Here is a 22,878-nt window from a genome sequence, read left to right on the forward strand (position 1 = left end):
ACTGTGATTAAAAATCTTCCAACAAACAAAATCCAGCACCAGATGGCTTCACAGGTGAATTCTATCAAACATTTAGAGAAGAGCTAACACCCATCCTCCTCAGCCTCTTCCAAAACATTACAGAGGAAGGAACACTCCCAAACTCATTCTAGGAGGCCACCATCACCCTGATACCAAAACCAGACAAAGATACTACAAAAAAAGAAATTTACCAACCAATAACACTGATGAACATAGATGCAAAAATCCTCAACAAAATAGTAGAAAACAGAATCCAACAACACATTAAAAGGATCATACACCATGATCAAGTGGGATTTATCCCATGGATGCAAGGATTCTTGAATATACGCAAATCAATGTAATAAACCATATTAACAAACTGAAGAATAAAAATCGTATGATCATATCAGTAGATGCAGAATAAGCTTCTGATAAAATTCAAAACCCATTTATGATAAAAACTCTCCAGAAAATGGGCATAGAGGGAACCTACCTCAACATAATAAAGGCCATATATGGCAAACCCACAGCAAACATCATTGTCAATGGTGAAAAACTGAATGCATTTCCAATAAGATCAGGAACAAGACAAGGTTGCCTACTGTCACCACTATTATTCAACATAGTTTTGGAAGTCCTAGCCGTGGCAATCAGAGAAGAAAAAGAAATAAAAGGAATACAAATTAGAAAAGAAGAAGTAAAGCTGTCAGTGTTTGCAGATGACATGATACTATATATAGACAATCCTACAGATGCCACCAGAAAACTACTAGAGCTAATCAATGAATTTGGTAAAGTTGCAGGATACAAAATTAATGCACAGAAATCTCTTGCAGCCCTTTATACTAACAACAGAAGATCAGAAACAGAAATTAAGGAAACAATGCCATTCACTGTTGCAACAAAAAGAATAAAATACCTAGGAATAGAACTACCTAAGAGGGTAAAAGACCTGTTCTCAGAAAAGTATAAGACACTGATGAAAGAAATCTAAGATGACACAAACAGATGGAAAGATATACCATGTTCTTGGATTGGAAGAATCAACATTGTGAAAATAACTATACTACCCAAAGCAATCTACAGATTCAATGCAATCCCTATCAAATTACCAAAGGCATTTTTTACAGAACTAGAAAAAAAAATCTTAAAATTTATATGGAGACACAAAAGACCCTGAATAGCCAAAGCAATCTCGAGGGAAAAAAATGGAGCTGGAGGGCTTCCTTGGTGGCACGGTGGTTGAGAGTCTGCCTGCCAATGCAGGGGACGCGGGTTCGTGCCCCAGTATGGGAAGATCCCATATGCCACGGAGCAGCTGGGCCTGTGAGCCGTGGCCGCTGAGCCTGCGCGTCTGGAGCCTGTGCTCCGCAATGGGAAGGGCCACAAAAGTGAGAGGCCCGCGTACCACAAAAAAAAAAAAAAAAGGAGCTGGAGCAATCTGACTCCCTGGCTCCAGACTATACTACAAAGCTACAGTAATCAAGACAATATGGTACTGGCACAAAACAGAAACATAGATCAATGGAACAGGATAGAAAGCCCAGAGATAAATCTATGTACCTATGGTCAACTAATCTATGACAAAGGAGGTAAGGATATACAATGGAGAAAAGACAGTCTCTTCAATAAGTGGTGCTGGGATAACTGGACAGTTACATATAAAAGAATGTAATTAGAACACTCCCTAACACCATATAGAAAAATAAACAAAAAAAATGGATTAAAGATCTAAACGTAAGATGGGACACTATAAAACTTTTAGAGGAAAACATAGGAAGAACACTCTTTGATATAAATCACAGCAAGATCTTTTTTGACCCACCTCCTAGAGTAATGGAAATAAAAACAAACAAAAAAAATAGATCCTAATGAAACTTAAAAGCTTTTGCACAGCAAAGGAAGCTATAAACAAGAAAAAAGACAACACTCAGAATGGGAGAAAATATTTGCAAAAAAATCAATGGACAAAGGATTAATCCCCAAAATATATAAACAACTCATGTAGTTCAATATCAAAAAAACAACCCAATCAAAAAATGGTTGGAAGACCTCAATAGATAGTTCTCCAAAGAAGACATACAGATGGCCAAGAGGCACATGCAAAGCTGCTGACATCACTAATTATTAGGGAAATGCAAATCAAAACTAGAGTGAGGTAGCACCTCACACCAGTTAGAATAGGCATCATCAGAAAATCTACAAACTGTAAACGCTGGAGAGGGTGTGTAGAGAAGGGAACCTTCTTGCTCTGTTGGTGGGAATGTAAATTGCTACAGCCACTATGGAGAACAGTATGGAGGTTCCTTGAAAAACTAAAAATAGAATTACCATACGACCCAGTAATCCCACTACTGGGCATATATCCAGAGAAAACCATAGTTCAAAAAGACACATGGGGGAGGAGATTCAAGATGGCGGAAGAGTGAGACATGGAGATCATGTTCCTCCCCACAGATACATCAGAAATACATCTACGTGTGAAACAACTCCTACAGAACACCTACTGAATGCTGGCAGAAGACCTCAGACCTTCCAAAAGGCAAGAAACTCCCCACATACCTGGGTAGGGCAAAAGAAAAAACAGAGACAAAAGAATAGGAATGGGACCTGCACCAGTGGGAGGGAGTTGTGAAAGAGGAAAGGTTTCCACACACTAAGAAGCCCCTTTGCAGGTGGAGACTGCAGGTGGTGGATGGGGGAAGCCTCGGAGCCATGGAGGAGAGCGCAGCAACACGGGTGCAGAGGGCAAAGTGGAGAGATTCTCTCACAGAGGATCAGAGCCGACCAGCACTCACCAGCCCGAAAAGCTTCTCTGCTCACCTGCTGGGACTGGAGCGGGGCTGGGAGCTGAGGCTCTGGATTCAGAGGTTGGATCCCAGGGAGAGGACTGGGGTTGGCTGCGTGAACAGAGCCTGAAGGGGCTAGTGTGCCACAGTGAGCTGGGAGGGGGTCCAGGAAAAAGTCTGGAGCTGCCGAACAGACAAGAGACTTTTTCTTGCCTCTTTGTTTCCTGGTGTGCGAGGAGAGGATTTAAGAGCGCTGCTTAAAGGAGCTCCAGAGACGGGCGTGAGCCGCGGCTATCAGCACAGACCCCAGACGCATGCATGAGTTGCTAAGGCTGCTGCCGCCGCCACCAAGAAGCCCGAGTGCAAGCACTATCCACACCTCCCCTCCTGGAAGCCTGTGCAGCCCGCCACTGCCAGGGGTCCGGGATCCAGGGACAACCTCCCCAGGAGAACACACGGTGCGCCTCAGGCCAGTGCAATGTCATGCTGGCCTCTGCCGCCGCAGGATTGCCTCGCGTCCGTGCCCCGCCCCCCCTGCCTGAGTGAGCCAGAGCCCCCGAATCAGCTGCTCCTTTAAGCCCATCCTGTCTGAGCAAAGAACAGACGCCATCAGGTGACCTGCTCACAGAGGCGGGGCCAAATCCAAAGCTAAACCCCAGGAGCTGTGCGGACAAAGAAGAGAAAGGGAAATTTCTCCCAGCAGCCTCAGGAGCAGAGGATTAAATCTCTACAAACAACTTGATGTAACCTGCATCTGTGGAATACCTGAATAGACAATGAATCATCCCAAACAGAGGAGGTGGACTTTGGGAGCAAAGATATATATATATTTTCCTCTTTTTCTCTTTTTGTGAGTGTGTATGTGTATGCTTCTGTGTGTGCTTTTGTCTGTACAGCTGTGCTTTTACAATTTGCCCTAGGGTTCTGTCTGTCCATTTTTTTTGTTTTTGTTTTTTGTATAGTTTTTAGCACTTGTTATCATTGGTGGATTTGTTTTTGGTTTGGTTGTGCTCTTCTTTCTTTCCTTTTTTTTTCTTTAATTACTTAAAACATTTTTTTAATAATTATTTTTTATTTTAATAACTTTATTTTACTTTATTATATTTTATCTTCTTCATTGTTTCTTTCTTTTTTTGCTCCCTTTTATTCTGAGCTGTGTGGAGGACAGGCTCTCGGTGCTCCATCCAGGCGTCAGGGTAGTGCCTCTCAGGTGGGAGAGCCATGCACGTTCAGGACACTGGTCCACAAGAGACATCCCAGCTCCATGTAATATCAAACAGCAAAAATCTCCCAGAGATCTCCATCTCAATGCCAAGACCCAGGTCCACTCAATGACCAGCAAGCTACAGTGCTAGACACCCTATGCCAAACAACTAGCAAGACAGGAACACAAACGTATCCATTAGCAGACAGGCTGCCTAAAATCATAAAAGGTGAAAGACACCCCAAAACACACCACCACATGTGGACCTGACACCAGAAAGACAAGATCCAGCCTCAGCCACCAGAACAAAGGCACTAGTCCCCTGCACCAGGAAGCCTACACACCCACTGAATCAGCCTTAGCCACCGGGGACAGACACCAAAAACAAAGGTAACTACGAACCTGCAGCCTGCATAAAAGAGACTCCAAACACAGTAAGTTAACCAAAATGAGAAGACAGAGAAACACAGCAGATGAAGGAGCAAGGCAAAAAGCCACCAGATCTAACAAATGAAGAGGAAATAGGCAGTCTACCTGAAAAAGAATTCAGAATAATGATAGTAAAGATGATCCAAAACCTTGGAAATAGAATCGAGAAAATACAACAAACGTTTAACAAGGACTTAGAAGAACTAAAGAACAAGCAAACAGTGATGGCCAACACAATAAATGAAATTAAAAATTCTCTAGAAGGGAGCAAGAGCAGAATAACTGAGGTAGAAGAACGGATAAGTGACCTGGGAGATAAAATAGTGGAAATAACTACTGCAGAGCAGAATAAAGAAAAAAGAATGAAAAGAATTGAGGACAGTATCAGAGACCTTTGGGACAATATTGAACAAAACAACATTCGAATTATAGGGGTCCCAGAAGAAAAAGAGAAAAAGAAAGGGACTGAGAAAATATTTGAAGAGATTATAGTCAAAAACTTCCTTAATAAGGGAAAGGAAATAGTTAATCAAATACAGGAAGCACAGAGAGTCCTATACAGGATAAATCCAAGGGGAAAAATGCCAAGACACATATTAATTAAACTTTCAAAAATTAAATACAAAGAAAAAACATTAAAGGGAAAAATAACATAAAAGTGAATCCCCATAAGGTAAACAGCTGATCTTTCAGCAGAAACTCTGCAAGCCAGAAGGGAGTGCCAGAATATATTTAAAGTAATGAAGGAAAAAAACCTACAACCAAGATTACTCTAGCCAGCAAGGATCTCATTCAGATTCGACAGAGAAATTAAAATCTTACAGACAAGCAAAAGCTAAGATAACTCAGCACAACCAAACCAGCTTTACAACAAATGCTAAAGGAACTTTTCTAGGCAGGAAACACAACAGAAGGAAAAGACCCACAATAACAAACACAAAACAATTAAGAAAATGGTAATAGGAACATATATATCGATAATTACCTTAAATGTAAATGGATTAAATGCTCCCACGAAAAGACATAGACTGGCTGAATGGATACAAAAACAAGACCCATATATACACTGTCTACAATAGACCCACTTCAGACCTAGGGACACATACAGACTGAAAATGACAGGATGAAAAAAGATATTCCATGCAAATGGAAATCAAAAGAAAGCTGGAGTAGCAATTCTCATATCAGACAAAATAGACTTTAAATAAAGACTATTACAAGAGATAAAGAAGGACGCTACAATGATCAAGGGATAAGTTCAAGAAGAAGATATAACAACTGTAAATATTTATGCACCCAACACAGGAGCACCTCAATACATAAGGCAAATACTAACTGCCATAAAAGGGGAAATTGAGAGCAACACATTCATAGTAGGGGAATTTAACACCTCACCTTCACCAATGGACAGATCATCCAAAATGAAAATAAATAAGGAAACACAAGCTTTAAATGATACATTAAAAAAGATGGACTTAATTAATATTTATAGGACATTCCATCCAAAAACAACAGAATACACATTCTTCTCAAGTGCTCATGGAACATTCTCCAGGATAGATCATATCTTGGGTTACAAATCAAGCCTTGGTAAATTTAAGAAAATTGAAATCGTATCAAATATCTTTTCCGACCACAATGCTATGAGACTGGATATCAATTACAGGAAAAAACCTGTAAAAAATACAAACACATAGAGGCTAAACAATACACTACTTAATAACCAAGAGATGACTGAAGAAATCAAAGAGGAAATAATAAAATACCTAGAAACAAATGACAATGGAGACACGATGACCCAAAACATATGGGGTGCAGCAAAAGAAGTTCTAAGAGGGAAATTTATAGCAATAAAATCCTACCGTAAGAAACAAGAAACATGTCAAATAAACAACCTAAACTTACACCTAAAGCAATTAGAGAAAGAAGAACAAAAAACCCTCAAAGTTAGCAGAAGGAAAGAAATCATAAAGAGCAGATCAGAAATAAATAAAAAAGAAATGAAGGAAATGATAGCAAAGATCAATAAAACTAAAAGCTGGTTCTTTGAGAAGATAAACAAAATTGATAAACCATTAGCCAGACTCATCAGGAAAAAAAGGGAGAAGACTCAAGTCAATAGAATTAGAATGAAAAAGGAGAAGTAACAACTGACACTACAGAAATACAAAGGATCATGAGAGATTACTACAAGCAACTCTATGCCAAAAAAATGGACAACCTGGAAGCAATGGACAAATTCTTAGAAATGCACAATCTTCCGAGACCGAACCAGGAAGAAATAGAAAATATGAACAGACCAATCACAAGAACTGAAATTAAAACTGTGGTAAAAAATCTTCCAACAAACAAAAGTCCAGGACCAGATGGCTTCACAGGTGAATTCTATCAAACATTTAGAGAAGAGCTAACACCTATCCTTCTCAAATTCTTCCAAAATATAGCAGAGGGAGGAAAACTCCCAAACTCATTCTACAAGGCCACCATCACCCTGATACCAAAAATAGGCAAAGATGTCAGAAAAAAATAAAACTACAGGTCAATACCACTGATGAACATAGATGCAAAAATCCTCAACAAAATACTAGCAAACACAATCCAACAGCACATTAAACGGATCATACACCATGATCAAGTGGCGTTTATCCCAGAAATTCAAGGATTCTTCAATATATGCAAATCAGTCAATGTGATACACCATATTAACAAATTGAAGGAGAAAAACCATGTGATCAACTCAATAGATGCAGAGAAAGCTTTTGACAAAATTCAACACCCATTTATGATAAAAACCCTCCAGAAAGTAGGCATAGAGGGAACTTTCCTCAACATAATAAAGGCCACATATGACAAACCCACAGCCAACATCGTCCTCAATGGTGAAAAACTGAAACGATTTCCACTAAGATCAGGAAAAAGACAAGGTTGCCCAATTTCACCACTATTATTCAACAGAGTTATGCAAGTTTTAGCCACAGCAATTAGAGAAGAAAAAGAAATAAAAGGAACCCAAACCAGAAAAGAAGTAAAACTCTCACTGTTTGCAGATGACATGATACTATACATGGAGAATCCTAAAGATGATACCAGAAAACTATTAGAGCTAATCAATGAATTTGGTAATGTAGCAAGATACAAAATTAATGTACAGAAATCTCTTGCATTCTTGTATACTAATGATGAAAAATCTGGAAGTGAAATTAAGAAAACACTACCATTTACAACTGCAACAAAAAGAATAAAATATCTAGGAATAAACCTACCTAAGGAGACAAAAGTCTTGTATGCAGAAATTATAAGACACTGATGAAAGAAATTAAAGATGATACAAATAGGTGGAGAGATATACCATGTTCTTGGATTGGAAGAATCAACATTGTGAAAATGACTCTACCACCCAGAGCAATCTATAGATTCAATGCAATCCCTATCAAACTACCACTGGCATTTTTCAGAGAACTAGAATAAAAAATTTCACAATTTGTATGGAAACACAAAAGACCCCGAATACCCAAAGCAATCTTGAGAAAGAAAAATGGAGCTGGAGGAATCAGTATCCCTGACTTCAAACTATACTACGAAGCTACAGTAATCAAGACAGTATGGTACTGGCACAAAAACAGAAATATAGATCAATGGAACAAGATAGAAAGCCCAGAGATAAACCCACACACATATGGTCACCTTATCTTTGATAAAGGAGGCAAGAATATACAGTGGAGAAAGACGGCCTCTTCAATAAGTTGTGCTGGGAAAACTGGACATGTAAAAGAATGAAATTAGAACACTCCCTAACACCATACACAAAAATAAACCCAAAATGGATTAAAGACCTAAATGTAAGGGCTGACACTATCAAACTCTTAGAGGAAAACATAGGAAGAATACTCTATGACATAAATCACAGCAAGATCCTTTTTGACCCACCTCCTAGAGAAATGGAAACAGAAACAAAAATAAACAAATGGGACCTAATGAAACTTCAAAGCTTTTGCACAGCAAAGGAAACCATAAACAAGATGAAAAGCAACCCTCAGAATGGGAGAAAATATTTGCAAATGAAGCAACTGACAAAGGATTAATCTCCAAAATTTATAAGCAGCTCATGCAGCTCAATATGAAAAAAACAAACAACCCAATCCAAAAATGGGCAGAAGACCTAAATAGACATTTCTCTAAAGAAGATATACAGATTGCCAACAAACACATGAAAGAATGGTTAACATCATTAATCATCAAGGAAATGCAAATCAAAACTACAATGAGATATCATCTTATACTGGTCAGATTGGCTATCATCAAAAAATCTACAAACAGTAAATGCTGGAGAGGGTGTGGAGAAAGGGAACCCTCTTGGACTGTTGGTGGGAATGTAAATTCGTGCAGCCAGTATGGAGAACAGTATGGAGGTTCCTTAATAAACTAAAAATAGAACTACCATATGACCCAGCAATCCCACTACTGGGCATATACCCTGAGAAAACCGTAACTCAAAAAGAGTGATGTACCAAAATGTTCATTGCAGCTCTATTTACAACCGCCAGGACATGGAAGCAACCTAAGTGTCCATTGACAGCTGAATGGATAAAGAAGATGTGGCACATATATACAATGGAATATTACTCACCATAAAAAAGAAATGAAACTGAGTTATCTGTAATCAGGTGGATGGACCCAGAGTCTGTCATACAGAGTGAAGTAAGTCAGAAAGAGAAAAAGAAATACCATATGTTAATGCATATATATGGAATCATAAAAAAAAATGGTCATGAAGAACCTAGGGGCAAGACGGGAATAAAGACGCAGACCTACTAGAGAACGGACTTGAGGACACGGGGAGGGGGAAGGGTAAGCTGGGACAAAGTGAGAGAGTAGTAGTGTATTTATGGATATATATATATATATATATATATATATGTATACTACCAAATGTAAAATAGATAGCTAGTGGGAAGCAGTCGCATAGCACAGGGATATCCGCTCGGTGCTTTGTGACCAGCTAGAAGGGTGGGATAGGGAGGGTGGGAGGGAGGGAGACGCAAGAGGCAAGAGGTATGGGAATATATGTATATGTATAACTGATTCACTTTGTTATACAGCAGAAACTAACACACCATTGTAAAGCAGTTATGCTCCAGTAAAAATGTAAATAAAAGAAAAGAAAAAAGAAAAAAATAATTCACTATAATATGTCATCAAAGAGAAAACTATGACCTCATCTTGGAAGGAGGCACAGAAGGTGAATTAAAAAAAAAAAAAAGACCAATATCAGTATCAATTGGAAGCAATGCTTATTGTTAACAGTTTGGGTTTTTTAAAGTAACTTTACCAAACTTTCGACATATATTCTTAGACAACTGATCAGACACTTGTGGCTCTGCCCTTTAAAAGCCTTTTCTGAGAATGACTGGCGTGGAATAAATTGCAGATATTTAAAGTAGACAATTTTGTGAGTTTCAATGTGTGTGGACATCTGTAAAACCATCATCATAATCAAGCTAAGAACATACCCTTCAGTCTCTAGGGCTTCCTCAAGTCCCTTTGTAATCCATACCTCTGTTCACCCCTAGACCCATATCCACAGGGAACAACTGATATGCTTTCTTATACCATAGATTAGTTCGTTTTTTCTAGAATTTTATATAAATGAAATCACACACTGATTTCTTTTTGGGTTCTTTCAATCAGCAATATTTTTGAAATGCTTCTATGTTGCTCGGTAGTATTCTATTAAATAAATATATCCCCATTTGTTTATTCATTCACCTATTGATAGACATTCAGGTTGTTTCTAGGTTTTGGCTATTGTAAATAAAACCACTACAAACAAGTCTTTGTGTGGACAAATGCTTTCAGTTCTTTTGGGTAAATGCATAATATTGCAATGGCTAGATGGTATGGTAGGTGTATATGTAACTTTTTAAAAAAATGCTGGGAAGGGCTTCCCTGGTGGTGCAGTGGTTGAGGGTCCGCCTGCCGATGCAGGGGACACGGGTTCGTGCCCCGGTCCGGGAGGATCCCACATGCCGCGGAGAGGCTGGGCCCGTGAGCCATGACCGCTGTGCCTGCGCATCCGGAGCCTGTGCTCCGCAACAGGAGAGGCCACAACAGTGAGAGGCCCGCATACCGCAAAAAAAAAAAAAAAAAAAAAAGCTGGGAAAACAAATCTAAACCACATCTTCATATTGTATATGAAGATGGCACTTCATAAGCAATAGGATAGCTATAATTTAAAAATGGAAAATAAGTTTTGATGAGGCTACAGAGAAACTGGAACACTAAAGCATTGGTGGGAATGTAAAGCACTACAGCCACTGTGGAGATAGTTTGGTGGTTCATCATAATGTTAAACATAAAATTATCATATGACTCAGCAAACCTACTTCTGGGTATATTATCTAAAAGAATTGAAAACAGGTTCTCAAACAAATACTGGTTTACACATGCTCATAGTAGGACTTAACTATAGCCAAAATGTGAACACAATCCAAATGTATATCAATGGATGAATGATAAACAAAATGCGAATACATAGAATGAAATGTTACTCTGTCATAAAAAGGTTCAAGTACTGATACATTCTACAATGTGAATGAACCTCAAAAACATTAAGTGAAGAAGTTAGACACAAAAAATCACATATAGTATGATTCCATTTATGTGAAATATTCAGAATAGATAAATCTATAGAGGCAGAAATCAAATGAGTGCTAGTTCCAGCAATGGTGGGAAGGATAAATAGGAAATGATTATTTAATGGGGATGAGGATTTCTTTTGGAGTGATGAAAATGTTTTGGAACTAGACAGAAGTGATAGTTGCACAACATTTTAACTGTACGAAATCCCACTAAAGTGTACTCTTTGAAAACATTAATATTATGTTATGTGAATTTCACCTCAATTTGAAAAACCTTTTGAAATATTTTCCAAAGTGCCTTTACTATTTAAAGTGGATGAGAGTTCCATAGCTCCACATCTTCATCAACACTTGGTATAGTCAGTCCCTTTCATCTTAGCCATTCAATGGGAACATAATGGTAGTTCATTGTGGCTTTATTTTATATTTCCTTAATAACTAATGATGTTCAGTATCTTCTCTTGCATTCATTTACTATCTGTATATCTTCCTTACTAAAGTGTTTCAGGGACTTCCATGGCGGTCCAGGGATTAAGATTCCACACTCCCAATGCAGGTGGCCTCATTTTGATTCCTGGTCAGGGAACTAGATGCTGAAATTAAAAAGATGCCACATGCCACAACTAAGTCCTAGAGCAGCCAAATAAATAAATAATTTTAAGTGTCTCTCAAATAGTTTGCTCAACTTTTAGTTTTTTTTTTTTTTGGTCCTCTAATTAAGTTGTGAGAGTTCTTTACATATTCTAGATATAATTCCCTTGTTGAATAAATATTTTGAAAATATTTTATCCAGTTTGTGGGTTGACTTTTAATTTTTGTAACAGTGTTTAGAAGAACCAAAGTTTTTATATTAGATGAAGTCCAATTTCTCAATTTTTTCTTTTCTATTTGTCCTTTTTGTGTTCTAATTAATAAATCTTTGCCTAATCCATGTTAACTAAACTTTTCTCCTGTATTTTCTTTTAGAATTTTGATAGTTTTAACTCTTATGTTTAGGTCACTGATCCACTTTGAGTTAGTTTTTATATATGGTGTGAGCTATAGGTCAAGACTCTTTTTGTTTCTTTAATACCCAATTGACCTAGCACCATTTGTTTAAAATATCACCCATTTTCCACTGAATGAATACCTTGGCAACATTTTAAAAAATCAATTGACCATATATGTGTTGGCCTATTTCTTGAATCTCAGTTCTGTTCTAATGACCCATAATGTCTATATTTATGCTGATGTCACATTTTAATAAAATACAGATAATTTTAAGACTTCTATACTTTAATAACAAATTATAGTTTGTTAATATTTTTATTTTAAATAATTTTAGATTAACAGAAAAGTTGAAAGACAGTACAGAGAATTCCCACATACTCATCTCCTAGTTTCTCCCATTGTTAACACCTTATATATTACCATGATACATTTGTCAAAACTAAGAAACTAATACTAATACATTACTAGTTACTGAATTCCAGACATTTAGATTTCACAAGTTTTTCCATTAATAATGTCTTCTGTTCCAAGATACAACTGAGGGTACTGCATTGACTTTAGTTGTCATTTCTCCTCTGGACTATTATAGTTTCTCAGTCTTTCCTTGTTTGTCATAACCTTGTTAGTTTTGAGGAGTACTGGCCACATATTCTATAAAATGTCCCATCCACACCCCAATTTGGACTGTGTGTTCTTTTTCTCATGATTAGACCGAAATTAATGGAGCTCTGTAAAGAGTAACACAGAAGTGAAGAGCCCATCTCAACACTTCAGATCACTTCACAAACATGTAATATCACTGGTTATGTTCATCTTCATCACTTGTGTGATGTATGCCAGGTTTCTTCACTGTAAAAGTTACTGTTTTATTCCTTTTCCTACTTTGTTCTTTGGAAGCAAGTTACCAAGTCGAGCCCACCCTCAAGAGAAAGAAGGGTGAGAAGCAAGTTGCACCTCATGGAAGAAGGTATTTCTACACATATTATCTGAAATTCTGTCAGATAGTTTTTCCTCTTCTATCCTATTTACTTATTTAATCACTTATTTATATCAATACGGACTCATGTATATTATTTTATATTATAAGCTATGATCCAATACTGTTACTTAATTTGTTTGCCAAATTATTCCAGCTTTGGACATTGGTATCTCATCCAGGTAATCCCTACGTCCCTTTGGTATTCTGCCATCTTTCTGTTCACTGAACATTTCCTAACTTTCTGGTACTACGAAAATGTTCCATGGTAATCTTGTATTTTCTCTGCCCAGCCTAAAATCATCCATTTCTCCAAGAAGTGCTGGCTCCTTTAATTGAGTGGTATTTAGAGACCAAGATCTTGGTGCTTGGACTATACTTTTTTTTTTTCCCCTTTAACATCATTATTGGAGTATAATTGCTTTACAATGTTGTGTTAATTTCTGCTGTAAAACAAAGTGAATCAGCTATATGCATATGTATATCCCCATATCCACTCCCTCTTGCGTCTCCTTCCCACACCCTTTACCTCACCCCTCTAGATGGTCTCAAAGCACCAAGCTGGTCTCCTTGTGCTATGTGGCTGCTTCCCACTAGCTATCTATTTTACATTTGGTAGAGTATATATGTGCATGCTAATCTCTCACTTCATCCCAGCATACCATTTCCCATCCCCGTGTCTTCAGGTCCATTCCCTAGTCCGTGTCTTTATTCCTGTCATGCCCCTAGGTCCATCAGAACCTTTTTTTTCTTTTTTTAGATTCCATATATATGTGTTAGCATATGGTATTTGTTTTTCTCTTTCTGACTTACTTCACTCTGTATGACAGACTCTAGGTCCATCCACCTCACTACAAATAACTCAGTTTAGTTTCTTTTTATGGCTGAGTAATATTCCATTGTACATATGTGCCACATCTTCTTTATAAAACCATCTGTTGATGGACATCCATGTCTGGCTATTGTAAATAGTGCTGCAATGAACATTGGGGTCCATGACTCCTTTTAAATTATGGTTTTCTCAGGGTATATGCCCAGTAGTGGGATTGCTGGGTCATATGGTAGTTCTATTTTTAGTTTTTTAAGGAACCTCCATACTGTTCTCCATAGTGGCTGTATCAATTTACATTCCCACCAACAGTGCAAGAGGGTTCTCTTCTCTCCACACCCTCTCCAGCATTTATTGTTTGTAGATATTTTGATGATGGCCATTCTGAGCAGTGTGAGGTGTTACCTCATTGTAGTTTTGATTTGCATTTCTCTAATGATTAGTGATGTTGAGCATGTTTTCATGTGTATGTTGGCAATCTGTATATCTTCTTAGGAGAAATGTCTATTTAGGTCCTCTGCCTATGTTTGGATTGGGCTGTTTTTTTGTATTGTTTTGTTTTTGATATTGAGCTGCATGAGCTGCTTGTATATTTTGGAAATTAATGCTTTGTCAGTTGCTTCATTTGCAAATATCATCTCTCATTCTGAGGGTTGTCTTTTCACCTTGTTTATGGTTTCCTTTGCTGTGCAAAGCTTTGAAGTTTCATTAGGCCCCATTTGTTTATTTTTGTTCTTATTTCCTTTTCTCTAGGAGATGAGTCAAAAAGGATCTTGCTGTAATTTATGTCATAGAGTGTTCTGACCATGTTTTCCACTAAGAGTTTTATACTGTCTGGCCGTACATTTAGGTCTTTAATCCATTTTGAGTTTATTTTTGTGTATGGTGTTAAAGAGTGTTCTAATTTCATTCTTTTACATGTAGCTGTCGAGTTTTCCCAGCACCACTTACAGAAGAGGTGGCCTTTCCTCCACTGTATACTCTTGCCTCCTTTATCAAAGATAAGTTGACCATATGTGTGTGGGTTTATCTCTGGGCTTTCTATCCTGTTCCATTGATCTATATTTCTATTTTTGTGCCAGTACCATCATGCCTTGATAACTGTAGCTTTGTAGTATAGTCTGAAGTCTGGGAGCCTGATTCCTCCAACTCCATTTTTCTTTCTCAAGACTGCTTTGGCTATTTGGGGTCTTTTGTGTTTCCATACAAATTGTGCAATCGTTTGTTCTAGTTCTGTGAAAAATGCGATTGGCAGTTTGATAGGGATTACACTGAATCTGTAGATTGCTTTGGGTAGTATAGTCATTTTCACAATGTTGATTCTTCCAATCCAAGAACATGGTATATCTCTCCATCTGTGTGTGTCATCTTTGATTTCTTTCATCAGTGTCTTATAGTTTTCTGCATACACATTTTTTGTCTCCATAAGTAGGTTTCTTGCTAGGTATTTTATTCTTTTTGTTGCAATGGTAAATGGGAGTGTTTCCTTAATTTCTCTTTCAGATTTTTCATCATTACTGCATAGGAATGCAAGAGATTTCTGTGCATTAATTTTGTATCCTACTACTCTACCGAATTGATTGGCTCTAGTAGATAGCAACTTTAGGATTCTCTATATATAGTATCATGTCATCTGCAAACAGTGACAGGTTTACTTCTTGTTTTCTGATTTGGATTCCTTTTTTTTCTTATTCTTCACTAATTGCTGTGGCTAAAACTTCCAAAACTGTTGAATAATAGTGGTGAGAGTGGGCAACCTTGTCTTTTTCCTGATCTTAGTGGAAATTGTTTCAGATTTTCACCATTGAGAATGATGTTGGCTGTGGGTGTGTCATATATGGCCTTTATTATGTTGAGGTAGGTTCCCTCTATGCCTACTTTCTGGAGAGTTTTTTTCATAAATGGGTGTTGAATTTTGTCAAAAGCTTTTTCTGCATCTATTGAGATTATCATATGGTTTTATCCTTCATTTTGTTAGTATGGTGTATCACATTAATTGATTTGCATATATTGAAGAATCCTTGCATTCCTGGGATAAAATTCACTTGATCATAGTGTATGATCCTTTTAATGGGCTGTTGGATTCTGTTTGCTAGTATTTTGTTGAGGATTTTTGCATCTATATTCATCAGTGATATTGGCCTGTTGTTTTCTTTTTTTGTGACATCTTTGTCTGGTTTTGGTATCAGGGTGATGGTGGCCTCGTAGAATGAGTTTTGGAGTGTTCCCTCCTCTGCTTTATTTTGGAAAAGTTTGAGAAGGATAGGTGTTAGCTCTTCTCTAAATGTTTGCCTGCGAAGCCATCTGGTCCTGGACTTTTGTTTGTTGGAAGATTTTTAATCACAGTTTCGATTTCAGTGCTTGTGATTGGTCGGTTTCTATTTTCTATTTTTTCGTGGTACAGTCTCGGAAGGTTGTGTTTTTCTAAGAATTTGTCCATTTCTTCCAGGTTGTCCATTTAATTGGCATAGAGTTGCTTGTAGTAATCTCTCATGATCCTTTGTATTTCTGCAGTGTCAGTTGTTACTTCTCCTTTTTCATTTCTAATTCTGTTGATTTCAGTCTTCTCCTTTTTTTTCTTGATGAGTCTGGCTAATGGTTTATTAATTTTATTTCTCGTCTCAAAGAATCAGCTTTTAGTTTTATTGATCTATGCTATCATTTCCTTCATTCTTTTTCTTTAATTTCTGATCTGATCTTTATAATTTCTTTCCTTCTGCTAACGTTTTTTTTTGTTGTTCTTCTTCTTTCTCTAATTTCTTTAGGCATAAGGTTAGGTTGTTTATTTGAGATTTTTTTGTTTGTTGAGTTTGGATTGTGTTGCTATAAACTTCCCACGAGAACTGCTTTTGCTGCATCCCATAGGTTTTGGGTTGTTGTGTTTTCGTTGTCATTTGTTTCTAGGTATTTTTTGATTTCCTCTTTGATTTCTTCAGTGATCTCTTGGTTATTTAACAGCGTATTGTTTAGCCTCCACGTGTTTGTATTTTTTACAGTTTTTTTTCCTGTAATTGATATCTAGTCTTGTACTGTTTTGGCTGGAAAAGATACTTGATACCATTTCAATTTTCTTAAATTTACCAAGGCTTGATTTGTGACCCAAAATATGGTCTATCCTGGAGAATGTTCCATGAACACTTGAGAAGAAAATGTATTGTGTTGGTTTTGGATGCAATGCCCTATAAATATCAATTAAGTTCATCGTGTTTAATGTGTCATTTAAAGCTTGTGTTTCTCTATTTATTTTCATTTTGGATGATCTGTCCATTGCTGAAAGTGGGGTGTTAAAGTCCCCTACTATGAATGTGTTACTGTCGATTTCCCCTTTCATGGCTGCTAGCATTTGCCTTATGTATTTTGAGGTGCTCCTATGTTGGATGCATAAATATTTACAGTTGTTATATCTTCTTCTTGGATTGATCCCCTGATCATTATGTAGCATCCTTCTTCGTCTCTTGTAAGTCTTTATTTTAAAGTCTATTTTGTCTGATATGAGAATTGCTACTCCAGCTTTCTTTTGATTTCCATTTACATGAAATATCTTTTTCCATCCCCTCACTTTCAGTCTGTATGTGTCCCTAGGTCTGAAGTGGGCTCTTGTAGACAGCATATGTATGGGTCTTTTATTTCTATCCATTCAGCCAGTCTACGTCTTTTGGCTGGAGCATTTATTCCACTTACATTAAAGGTAATTATCAGTATGTATGTTCCTCTTACCATTTTCTTAACTGTTTTGGGTTTGTTTTTGTAGGTCTTTTCCTTCTCTTGTGTTTCCTGCCTAGAGAATTTTTTAGCATTTGTTGTAAAGGTGGTTTGGTGGTGCTGAATTATCTTAGCTTTTGCTTATCTCTAAAGGTTTTAGTTTCTCTGTCGAATCTGAATGAGGTCCTTGCTGGGTAGAGTAATCTTAGTTCTAGGTTTTTCCCTTTCTTCACTTTAAATATGTCCTGCCACTCCCTTCTGGCTTGCAGAGTTTCTGTTGAAAAATCAGCTGTTAACCTTATGGGGATTCCCTTGTATGTTATTTGTTGCTTTTCCCTTGCTGCTTTTAGTATTTTTTCCTTGTATTTAATTTTTGATAGTTTCAATAATATGTATCTCTGAGTGTTTCTCTTTGGGTTTATCCTGTATGGTACTCTCTGTGCTTCCTGGACTTGACTATTTCCTTTCCCATGTTATGGAAGTTTTCAACTATCATCTCTTCAAATTTTTTCTCAGCCCCTTTCTTTTTCTCTTCTTCTTCTGGAACCTATATAATTCAAATGTTGGTGTGTTTAATGTTGTCCCAGAGGTCTCTGAGACTGTCCTCAATTCTTTTCATTCTTTTTTCTTTATTCTGCTCTCTGGCAGTTATTTCCACCATTTTACCTTCCAGCTCACTTATCTGTTCTTCTGCCTCAGCTCTTCTGCTATTGATTCCTTCTAGAGTATTTTTATTTTCAGGAATTGTGTTGTTCATCACTCTTTGTTTGCTCTTTAGTTCTTCTCGATACTTGTTAAATGTTTCTTGTATTTTCTCCATTCTGAGATTTTGGATCATCTTTACTATCATTACACTGAGTTCTTTTTCGGGTAGGTTGCCTATTTCGTCTTCATTTATTTCTCTTGTAGGTTTTTACCTTTTCCTTCGTTTGTAACATATTTTTTTGTTGTTTCATTTTTTTTTCTCTTTTTGATGGGTGGTGCTGTATTCCTGTCTTACTAGTTGTTTGGCCTGAGACATCCAGCACTGGAATTTTCAGGCAGTTGGATAGAGCTGGGCCTCAGTGCTGAGATGAGGATCTCTGAGGGGCCTTACTCCGATTAATATTCCCTGGGGTCTGAGGTTCTGTGTTAGTCCAGCGGTTTGGACTCAGAGCTCCCACCACAGGAGCTCAGGCCCGACCTCCAGCCTGGGAGCCTAGATCTTGCAAGATTTGTGGTGTGGTTAAAAAAAAAAAAAAAAAAAAAAAATGAGAAAAAAGGAGCAGTACAGTATCAAAGAATAAAGAACGAAATACAATTAGAAAGATAAAAAATATATTAGGAAAAAGAAAACTGTAATTGAAAGAACTGCAACAAAGTAAAATAAAATCACAAAAGAAAAAAGAAAAAAAGAGGGGGGGCAAACAAGCCAAAAGGAAAGGAGAGAACAATAACAAAGTATAAATAGTAGAAAAATAAAAGATTTATTAGGAAAAATAAAAATATGTAAGTATCAACAACAATGGATCAACAAGGTAAAACAGAACCCCAATCTCAAAAAGGAAAAAAGAGAAGAAAAAAAAAAGCCTTGGCTATGTGGGCGGAGTTTAGGCAGGGGTGGAACTTAGGCAGGGGCACGGTTTATGGTGGGGCTGGACCTAGGCGGGTGGTGGGGGTGACGTTTGAGCATGGGGCAGGGCCTAGGTGGGGCGACGCTCAATCCTGGGGCAGGGCCTCTGCTTAGGACCTGCACAGAAGGGGAGAAGCAGCACATGGAACAGAGGGCCTCTGGAGTGTGGAGTTCTGGAGTTTCGAGGTAGCGCCCGGAGTGAGGGTGAGGGGCAGGGCTTGGGCTCTGTGCAGCAGGAGGGTGGCTCTGAGGGCAGAGAATCACTGGCTGCATTCCCTTTTGTTCCTTCATGCCCCTCCCCCACCGTCTCCCCCATCACCACTGGATCGCTAACCATACGTGGGTCCTTCTGTGTGTAGGAACTCCTCCCCTCCCCTAGCCTTCCCTCAGGGGTGCCGGTCCCGTAGGTCCAGCCTTTACTTTTGCTCCCCCTTCCCTCCCTCCCACTCACTCAGGGCCCACGGGGCTGGAGGGGGCCTCGGTGGGCAGAGGGTCAGGCCCGGGATCTCAGCAGGTTCCTGGGAGTCCAAGTGGGCAGGCGAAGCCTGGCTACACTCCCTTTTGATCCTCTGCCCTTCCAGTGGTTCCCCAATTTCCCCCTTCCGGTGTGGGATCCCTTCCCCTCCCCCAGCTGCCCCTCAGGGGCGCCAGTCCTGTCCCGCCTCCACTTCTCCTCCCCCTTCACTCCCCCCACGCCACATGTCCTACCTGTCACTGGGGGTTCCTCCCTTCCCCTTAGGTGTCTGTGATCCCCCACCAGTGCATGGTAGGTGCCCTAGTTGTGAGGAGATGCGAATTCCACGTCCTCCTAGTATGCCATCTTGACTCCACTGGACTATACTTTTTAAAAAATTATTGTAGTTTTATCATATATATTATAATCAGGGAATATAAATCCTTCATTTTGGGGTCTCTATAAAAATTACTTGGGCTATTCTAGGTCCTTTGCCTTTCTACATAAATTTTAGTCTCATCTTGTCAATTTCCAATTTCTGCTTATATTTTGTTTGGAGTTGCACAGAACCTATATATAAATTTGAAGAGAACTGATATCTAAATAATATTGGGTCTTTGGATATATGAATAAGGTGTATCTTTCCATTTACTTAGGTCTTTAATTTCTCTCTACAATGTTTCATAGTTTTTAGTATGTAGGTCTTGAATGTCTCTTGTCAAAATAATCAGAGTATTACATATTTTTGATGTTACTGTAAATAGTACTTTATTAATTTCATTTTCTATGTGGCCATTATTAGTATACGAAATATGCCACATTTCTAAATTCATTTACTAGTTGTAATAGGTTTTGACTAGATTACTTAAAATTTTCTACATAGATGATCATGGATCTACGAATAAAGTCAGCTTAAATTTTTTTCTTTCCATTATATATGTCTTTAATACTTTTTTTGTTTTATTGCACTTGCTCATATTTCCAGTAAAGTGTTCAAAAGAAGTGATGAGAGTGAATATCTTTGCCTCATTCTTGATCATAGAAGGAAAGCATTCAACCTTTCATCTTTAAATATGACGTCAGTCCTAGGTTTTTCATGTATGTCTTTTATTAGGTTCATAAACTTTTTCTATTTCTAGTCTGCTGAGAGTTTTATCAGAAATGGATGTTGAAATTTGTGAAATTCATTATCTGCATCTATTTAGGTGATCATATGATTTTTATTTTTAAAATATTAACATGTTAAATTATACTGATTGATTTTCAAATGCTAAACCAGTCTTTCATTTCTGGGATAAACCTCTCCTGATTATTATTTATTGATATTAGCTTTTCAATATACTTTTGGATTCCATTTGCTAAAGTTAAAAAAAAAAAAACTTTCTCTGTGTCAGTGAGAGATATTGACCTGAAGTTTTCTTTTCTTATAAAACCTTTGATATTGCTTCACTATCTTCTGGTTCACATTGTTGTTTCCCTTATGAAATCTGTTGTCATTCTCATCTTTTTTCCTTAGTATAAAAAGTGTCCTTTTACCTCTGGCTGTTTTTAAGATTTTCTCTTTAAGCAATTTGATTATGATATCCTGCAACTTTGTTTTTATTTGGGTTTTGTTTAGCTTGTTCCTGTGGCTTCATAGTTCTCATAAAATTTGGAAATTTTCATCCAATATTTCTTCAAATATTTTTTCTGTGATCCTTCCTACTCATCTTCTAGGATTCCAATTATACACACTCAGGAAGAAGGGAAAAATGAAATTTGGGTGTGACCACAAATCTCTGTCACATGGATATTCTAAATCCAACAACAGATCCTGTTCCAATTTTTGCACTGGCTTTATCTTATTTAATTCTATAGTTCACAATAGCCATGTTAGATCTTTTCATTTTCAAATATTATGAGGTGTAAGCAAATATTTCTAAATACCTCAGAACCACAGCTCTTTCAGTATAACACAGTGTTCAATAACTACTGTTATCTAACTGCTTGGATCTCTAATTTCAGATGGATGTTTTCCTAAGCAAATAGAACTTCTCTCCACCTGGGCAGAGTGTACTGTCACCTTCTTAGGTATTTACGTGAAACACCTGTCCCATTCCCATGTGAAGTCACAATATAGTAGGTTATGTGAAATAATAGAATTATAACTGATAAATAGAAGAAACACAATGCAAGAAGCAATTAGCTCAGTCACAGATGAAAGAAGCTTACAGAAGGCTATCAACAGAAGGAAATCCTGAGTAGGAGTCTGAAACATGCTCACCAGGAAACTAAGAAGGGAAAGAATATATTAGACAGAGTTATAGAAGCATAAGAGAATCTGCTATGATGGGATCACTGAGAACCTTTCAGTACTGTGGTAGAACAAAATGGGAAGAGTAGGTAGGAGATCGAGGTTGGAAAGGAGAATGCTTTGTATGCCATGATGGGGAGTCTGAATATAACCAGGGGAGTGACATGGTTGTATTTACATTTCAGAAAAATTACTCTGGTAGCTATGCAGGGAGGAGAAATAATAGCAGATAGGAGATTTGTGGAAGAAAACCATAACTCAGAAAAAATACAATGAAATCTTAGATTAAGGGAGCAAGAAGAAATAAGATGGAACAAATTCAGGAGATAATTTTTTAAATTACTTACTGTATGCTAGGCCTAAACGCCTAAAATGTTATTAACACATTTCTTTCTACACATCATCCTTAAGAACTAGGTACAACTTTACACATAAAGGATCTGAGCTCACATAAATGTGTAACCAGAATTCAAATGTAGGTATTCTGACACCATGGTCCATATTTTTGACCTTAGGAAAGCACAATCAACAGAATTTGGGAACTGTTCTGTTGGATAAAGAACCAATAGATATTCTTACCAGCACCTAATAGGTATTGAGCAAAAGGTAATAAATGATTAAGAAAGAAAGAAATGACAAGATACTCCACCAGAGTGCCATTCCTTGCATTGATTTTATGTATTCCAAATATGGAATTTTCTATAGGAAAATGTCAAGTCCTGTAGAAATTATGGGTTGTATTATTTCCTAAAAAAAATTTTGAGCAGAACACAGAGCTAGAATTCCATATGCTGAACTGTAAGCTTGTTTTGGATACCCTGGAGTAAAAACCCTCCTGTGCCTCAGAACACAAGTCTGAATCCCATCCCAAAACATACATATACTCATGAACATTCCCTGAAGAAAGGGGTGACAAAAATCACCCCTCGCTTACTCTCTACTTCTCATTGTTAGCTCTG

The 22,878-nt window shown here is 37.6% G+C and overlaps 1 long non-coding RNA gene and 1 pseudogene across 3 annotated transcripts in view; one reads left to right on the forward strand and one right to left on the reverse strand.

The window, feature by feature from the left end:
• The window catches only part of LOC149749523 (uncharacterized), a 414,530-nt gene that overhangs the window by 132,011 nt on the left and 259,641 nt on the right, over positions 1 to 22,878 (reverse strand). The window lies entirely within an intron of this gene.
• Positions 19,231 to 22,878, forward strand: part of LOC111162809 (phosphorylase b kinase regulatory subunit beta pseudogene) — a 48,449-nt pseudogene continuing 44,801 nt past the window's right edge.

The sequence above is a fragment of the Delphinapterus leucas genome, chromosome 3 (assembly GCF_059928025.1).
Source record: "Delphinapterus leucas isolate spDelLeu-1000000601 "Yukka" chromosome 3, BTC_Dleu_Yukka2, whole genome shotgun sequence".
In the NCBI taxonomy this organism is placed as follows: domain Eukaryota; kingdom Metazoa; phylum Chordata; class Mammalia; order Artiodactyla; family Monodontidae; genus Delphinapterus; species Delphinapterus leucas.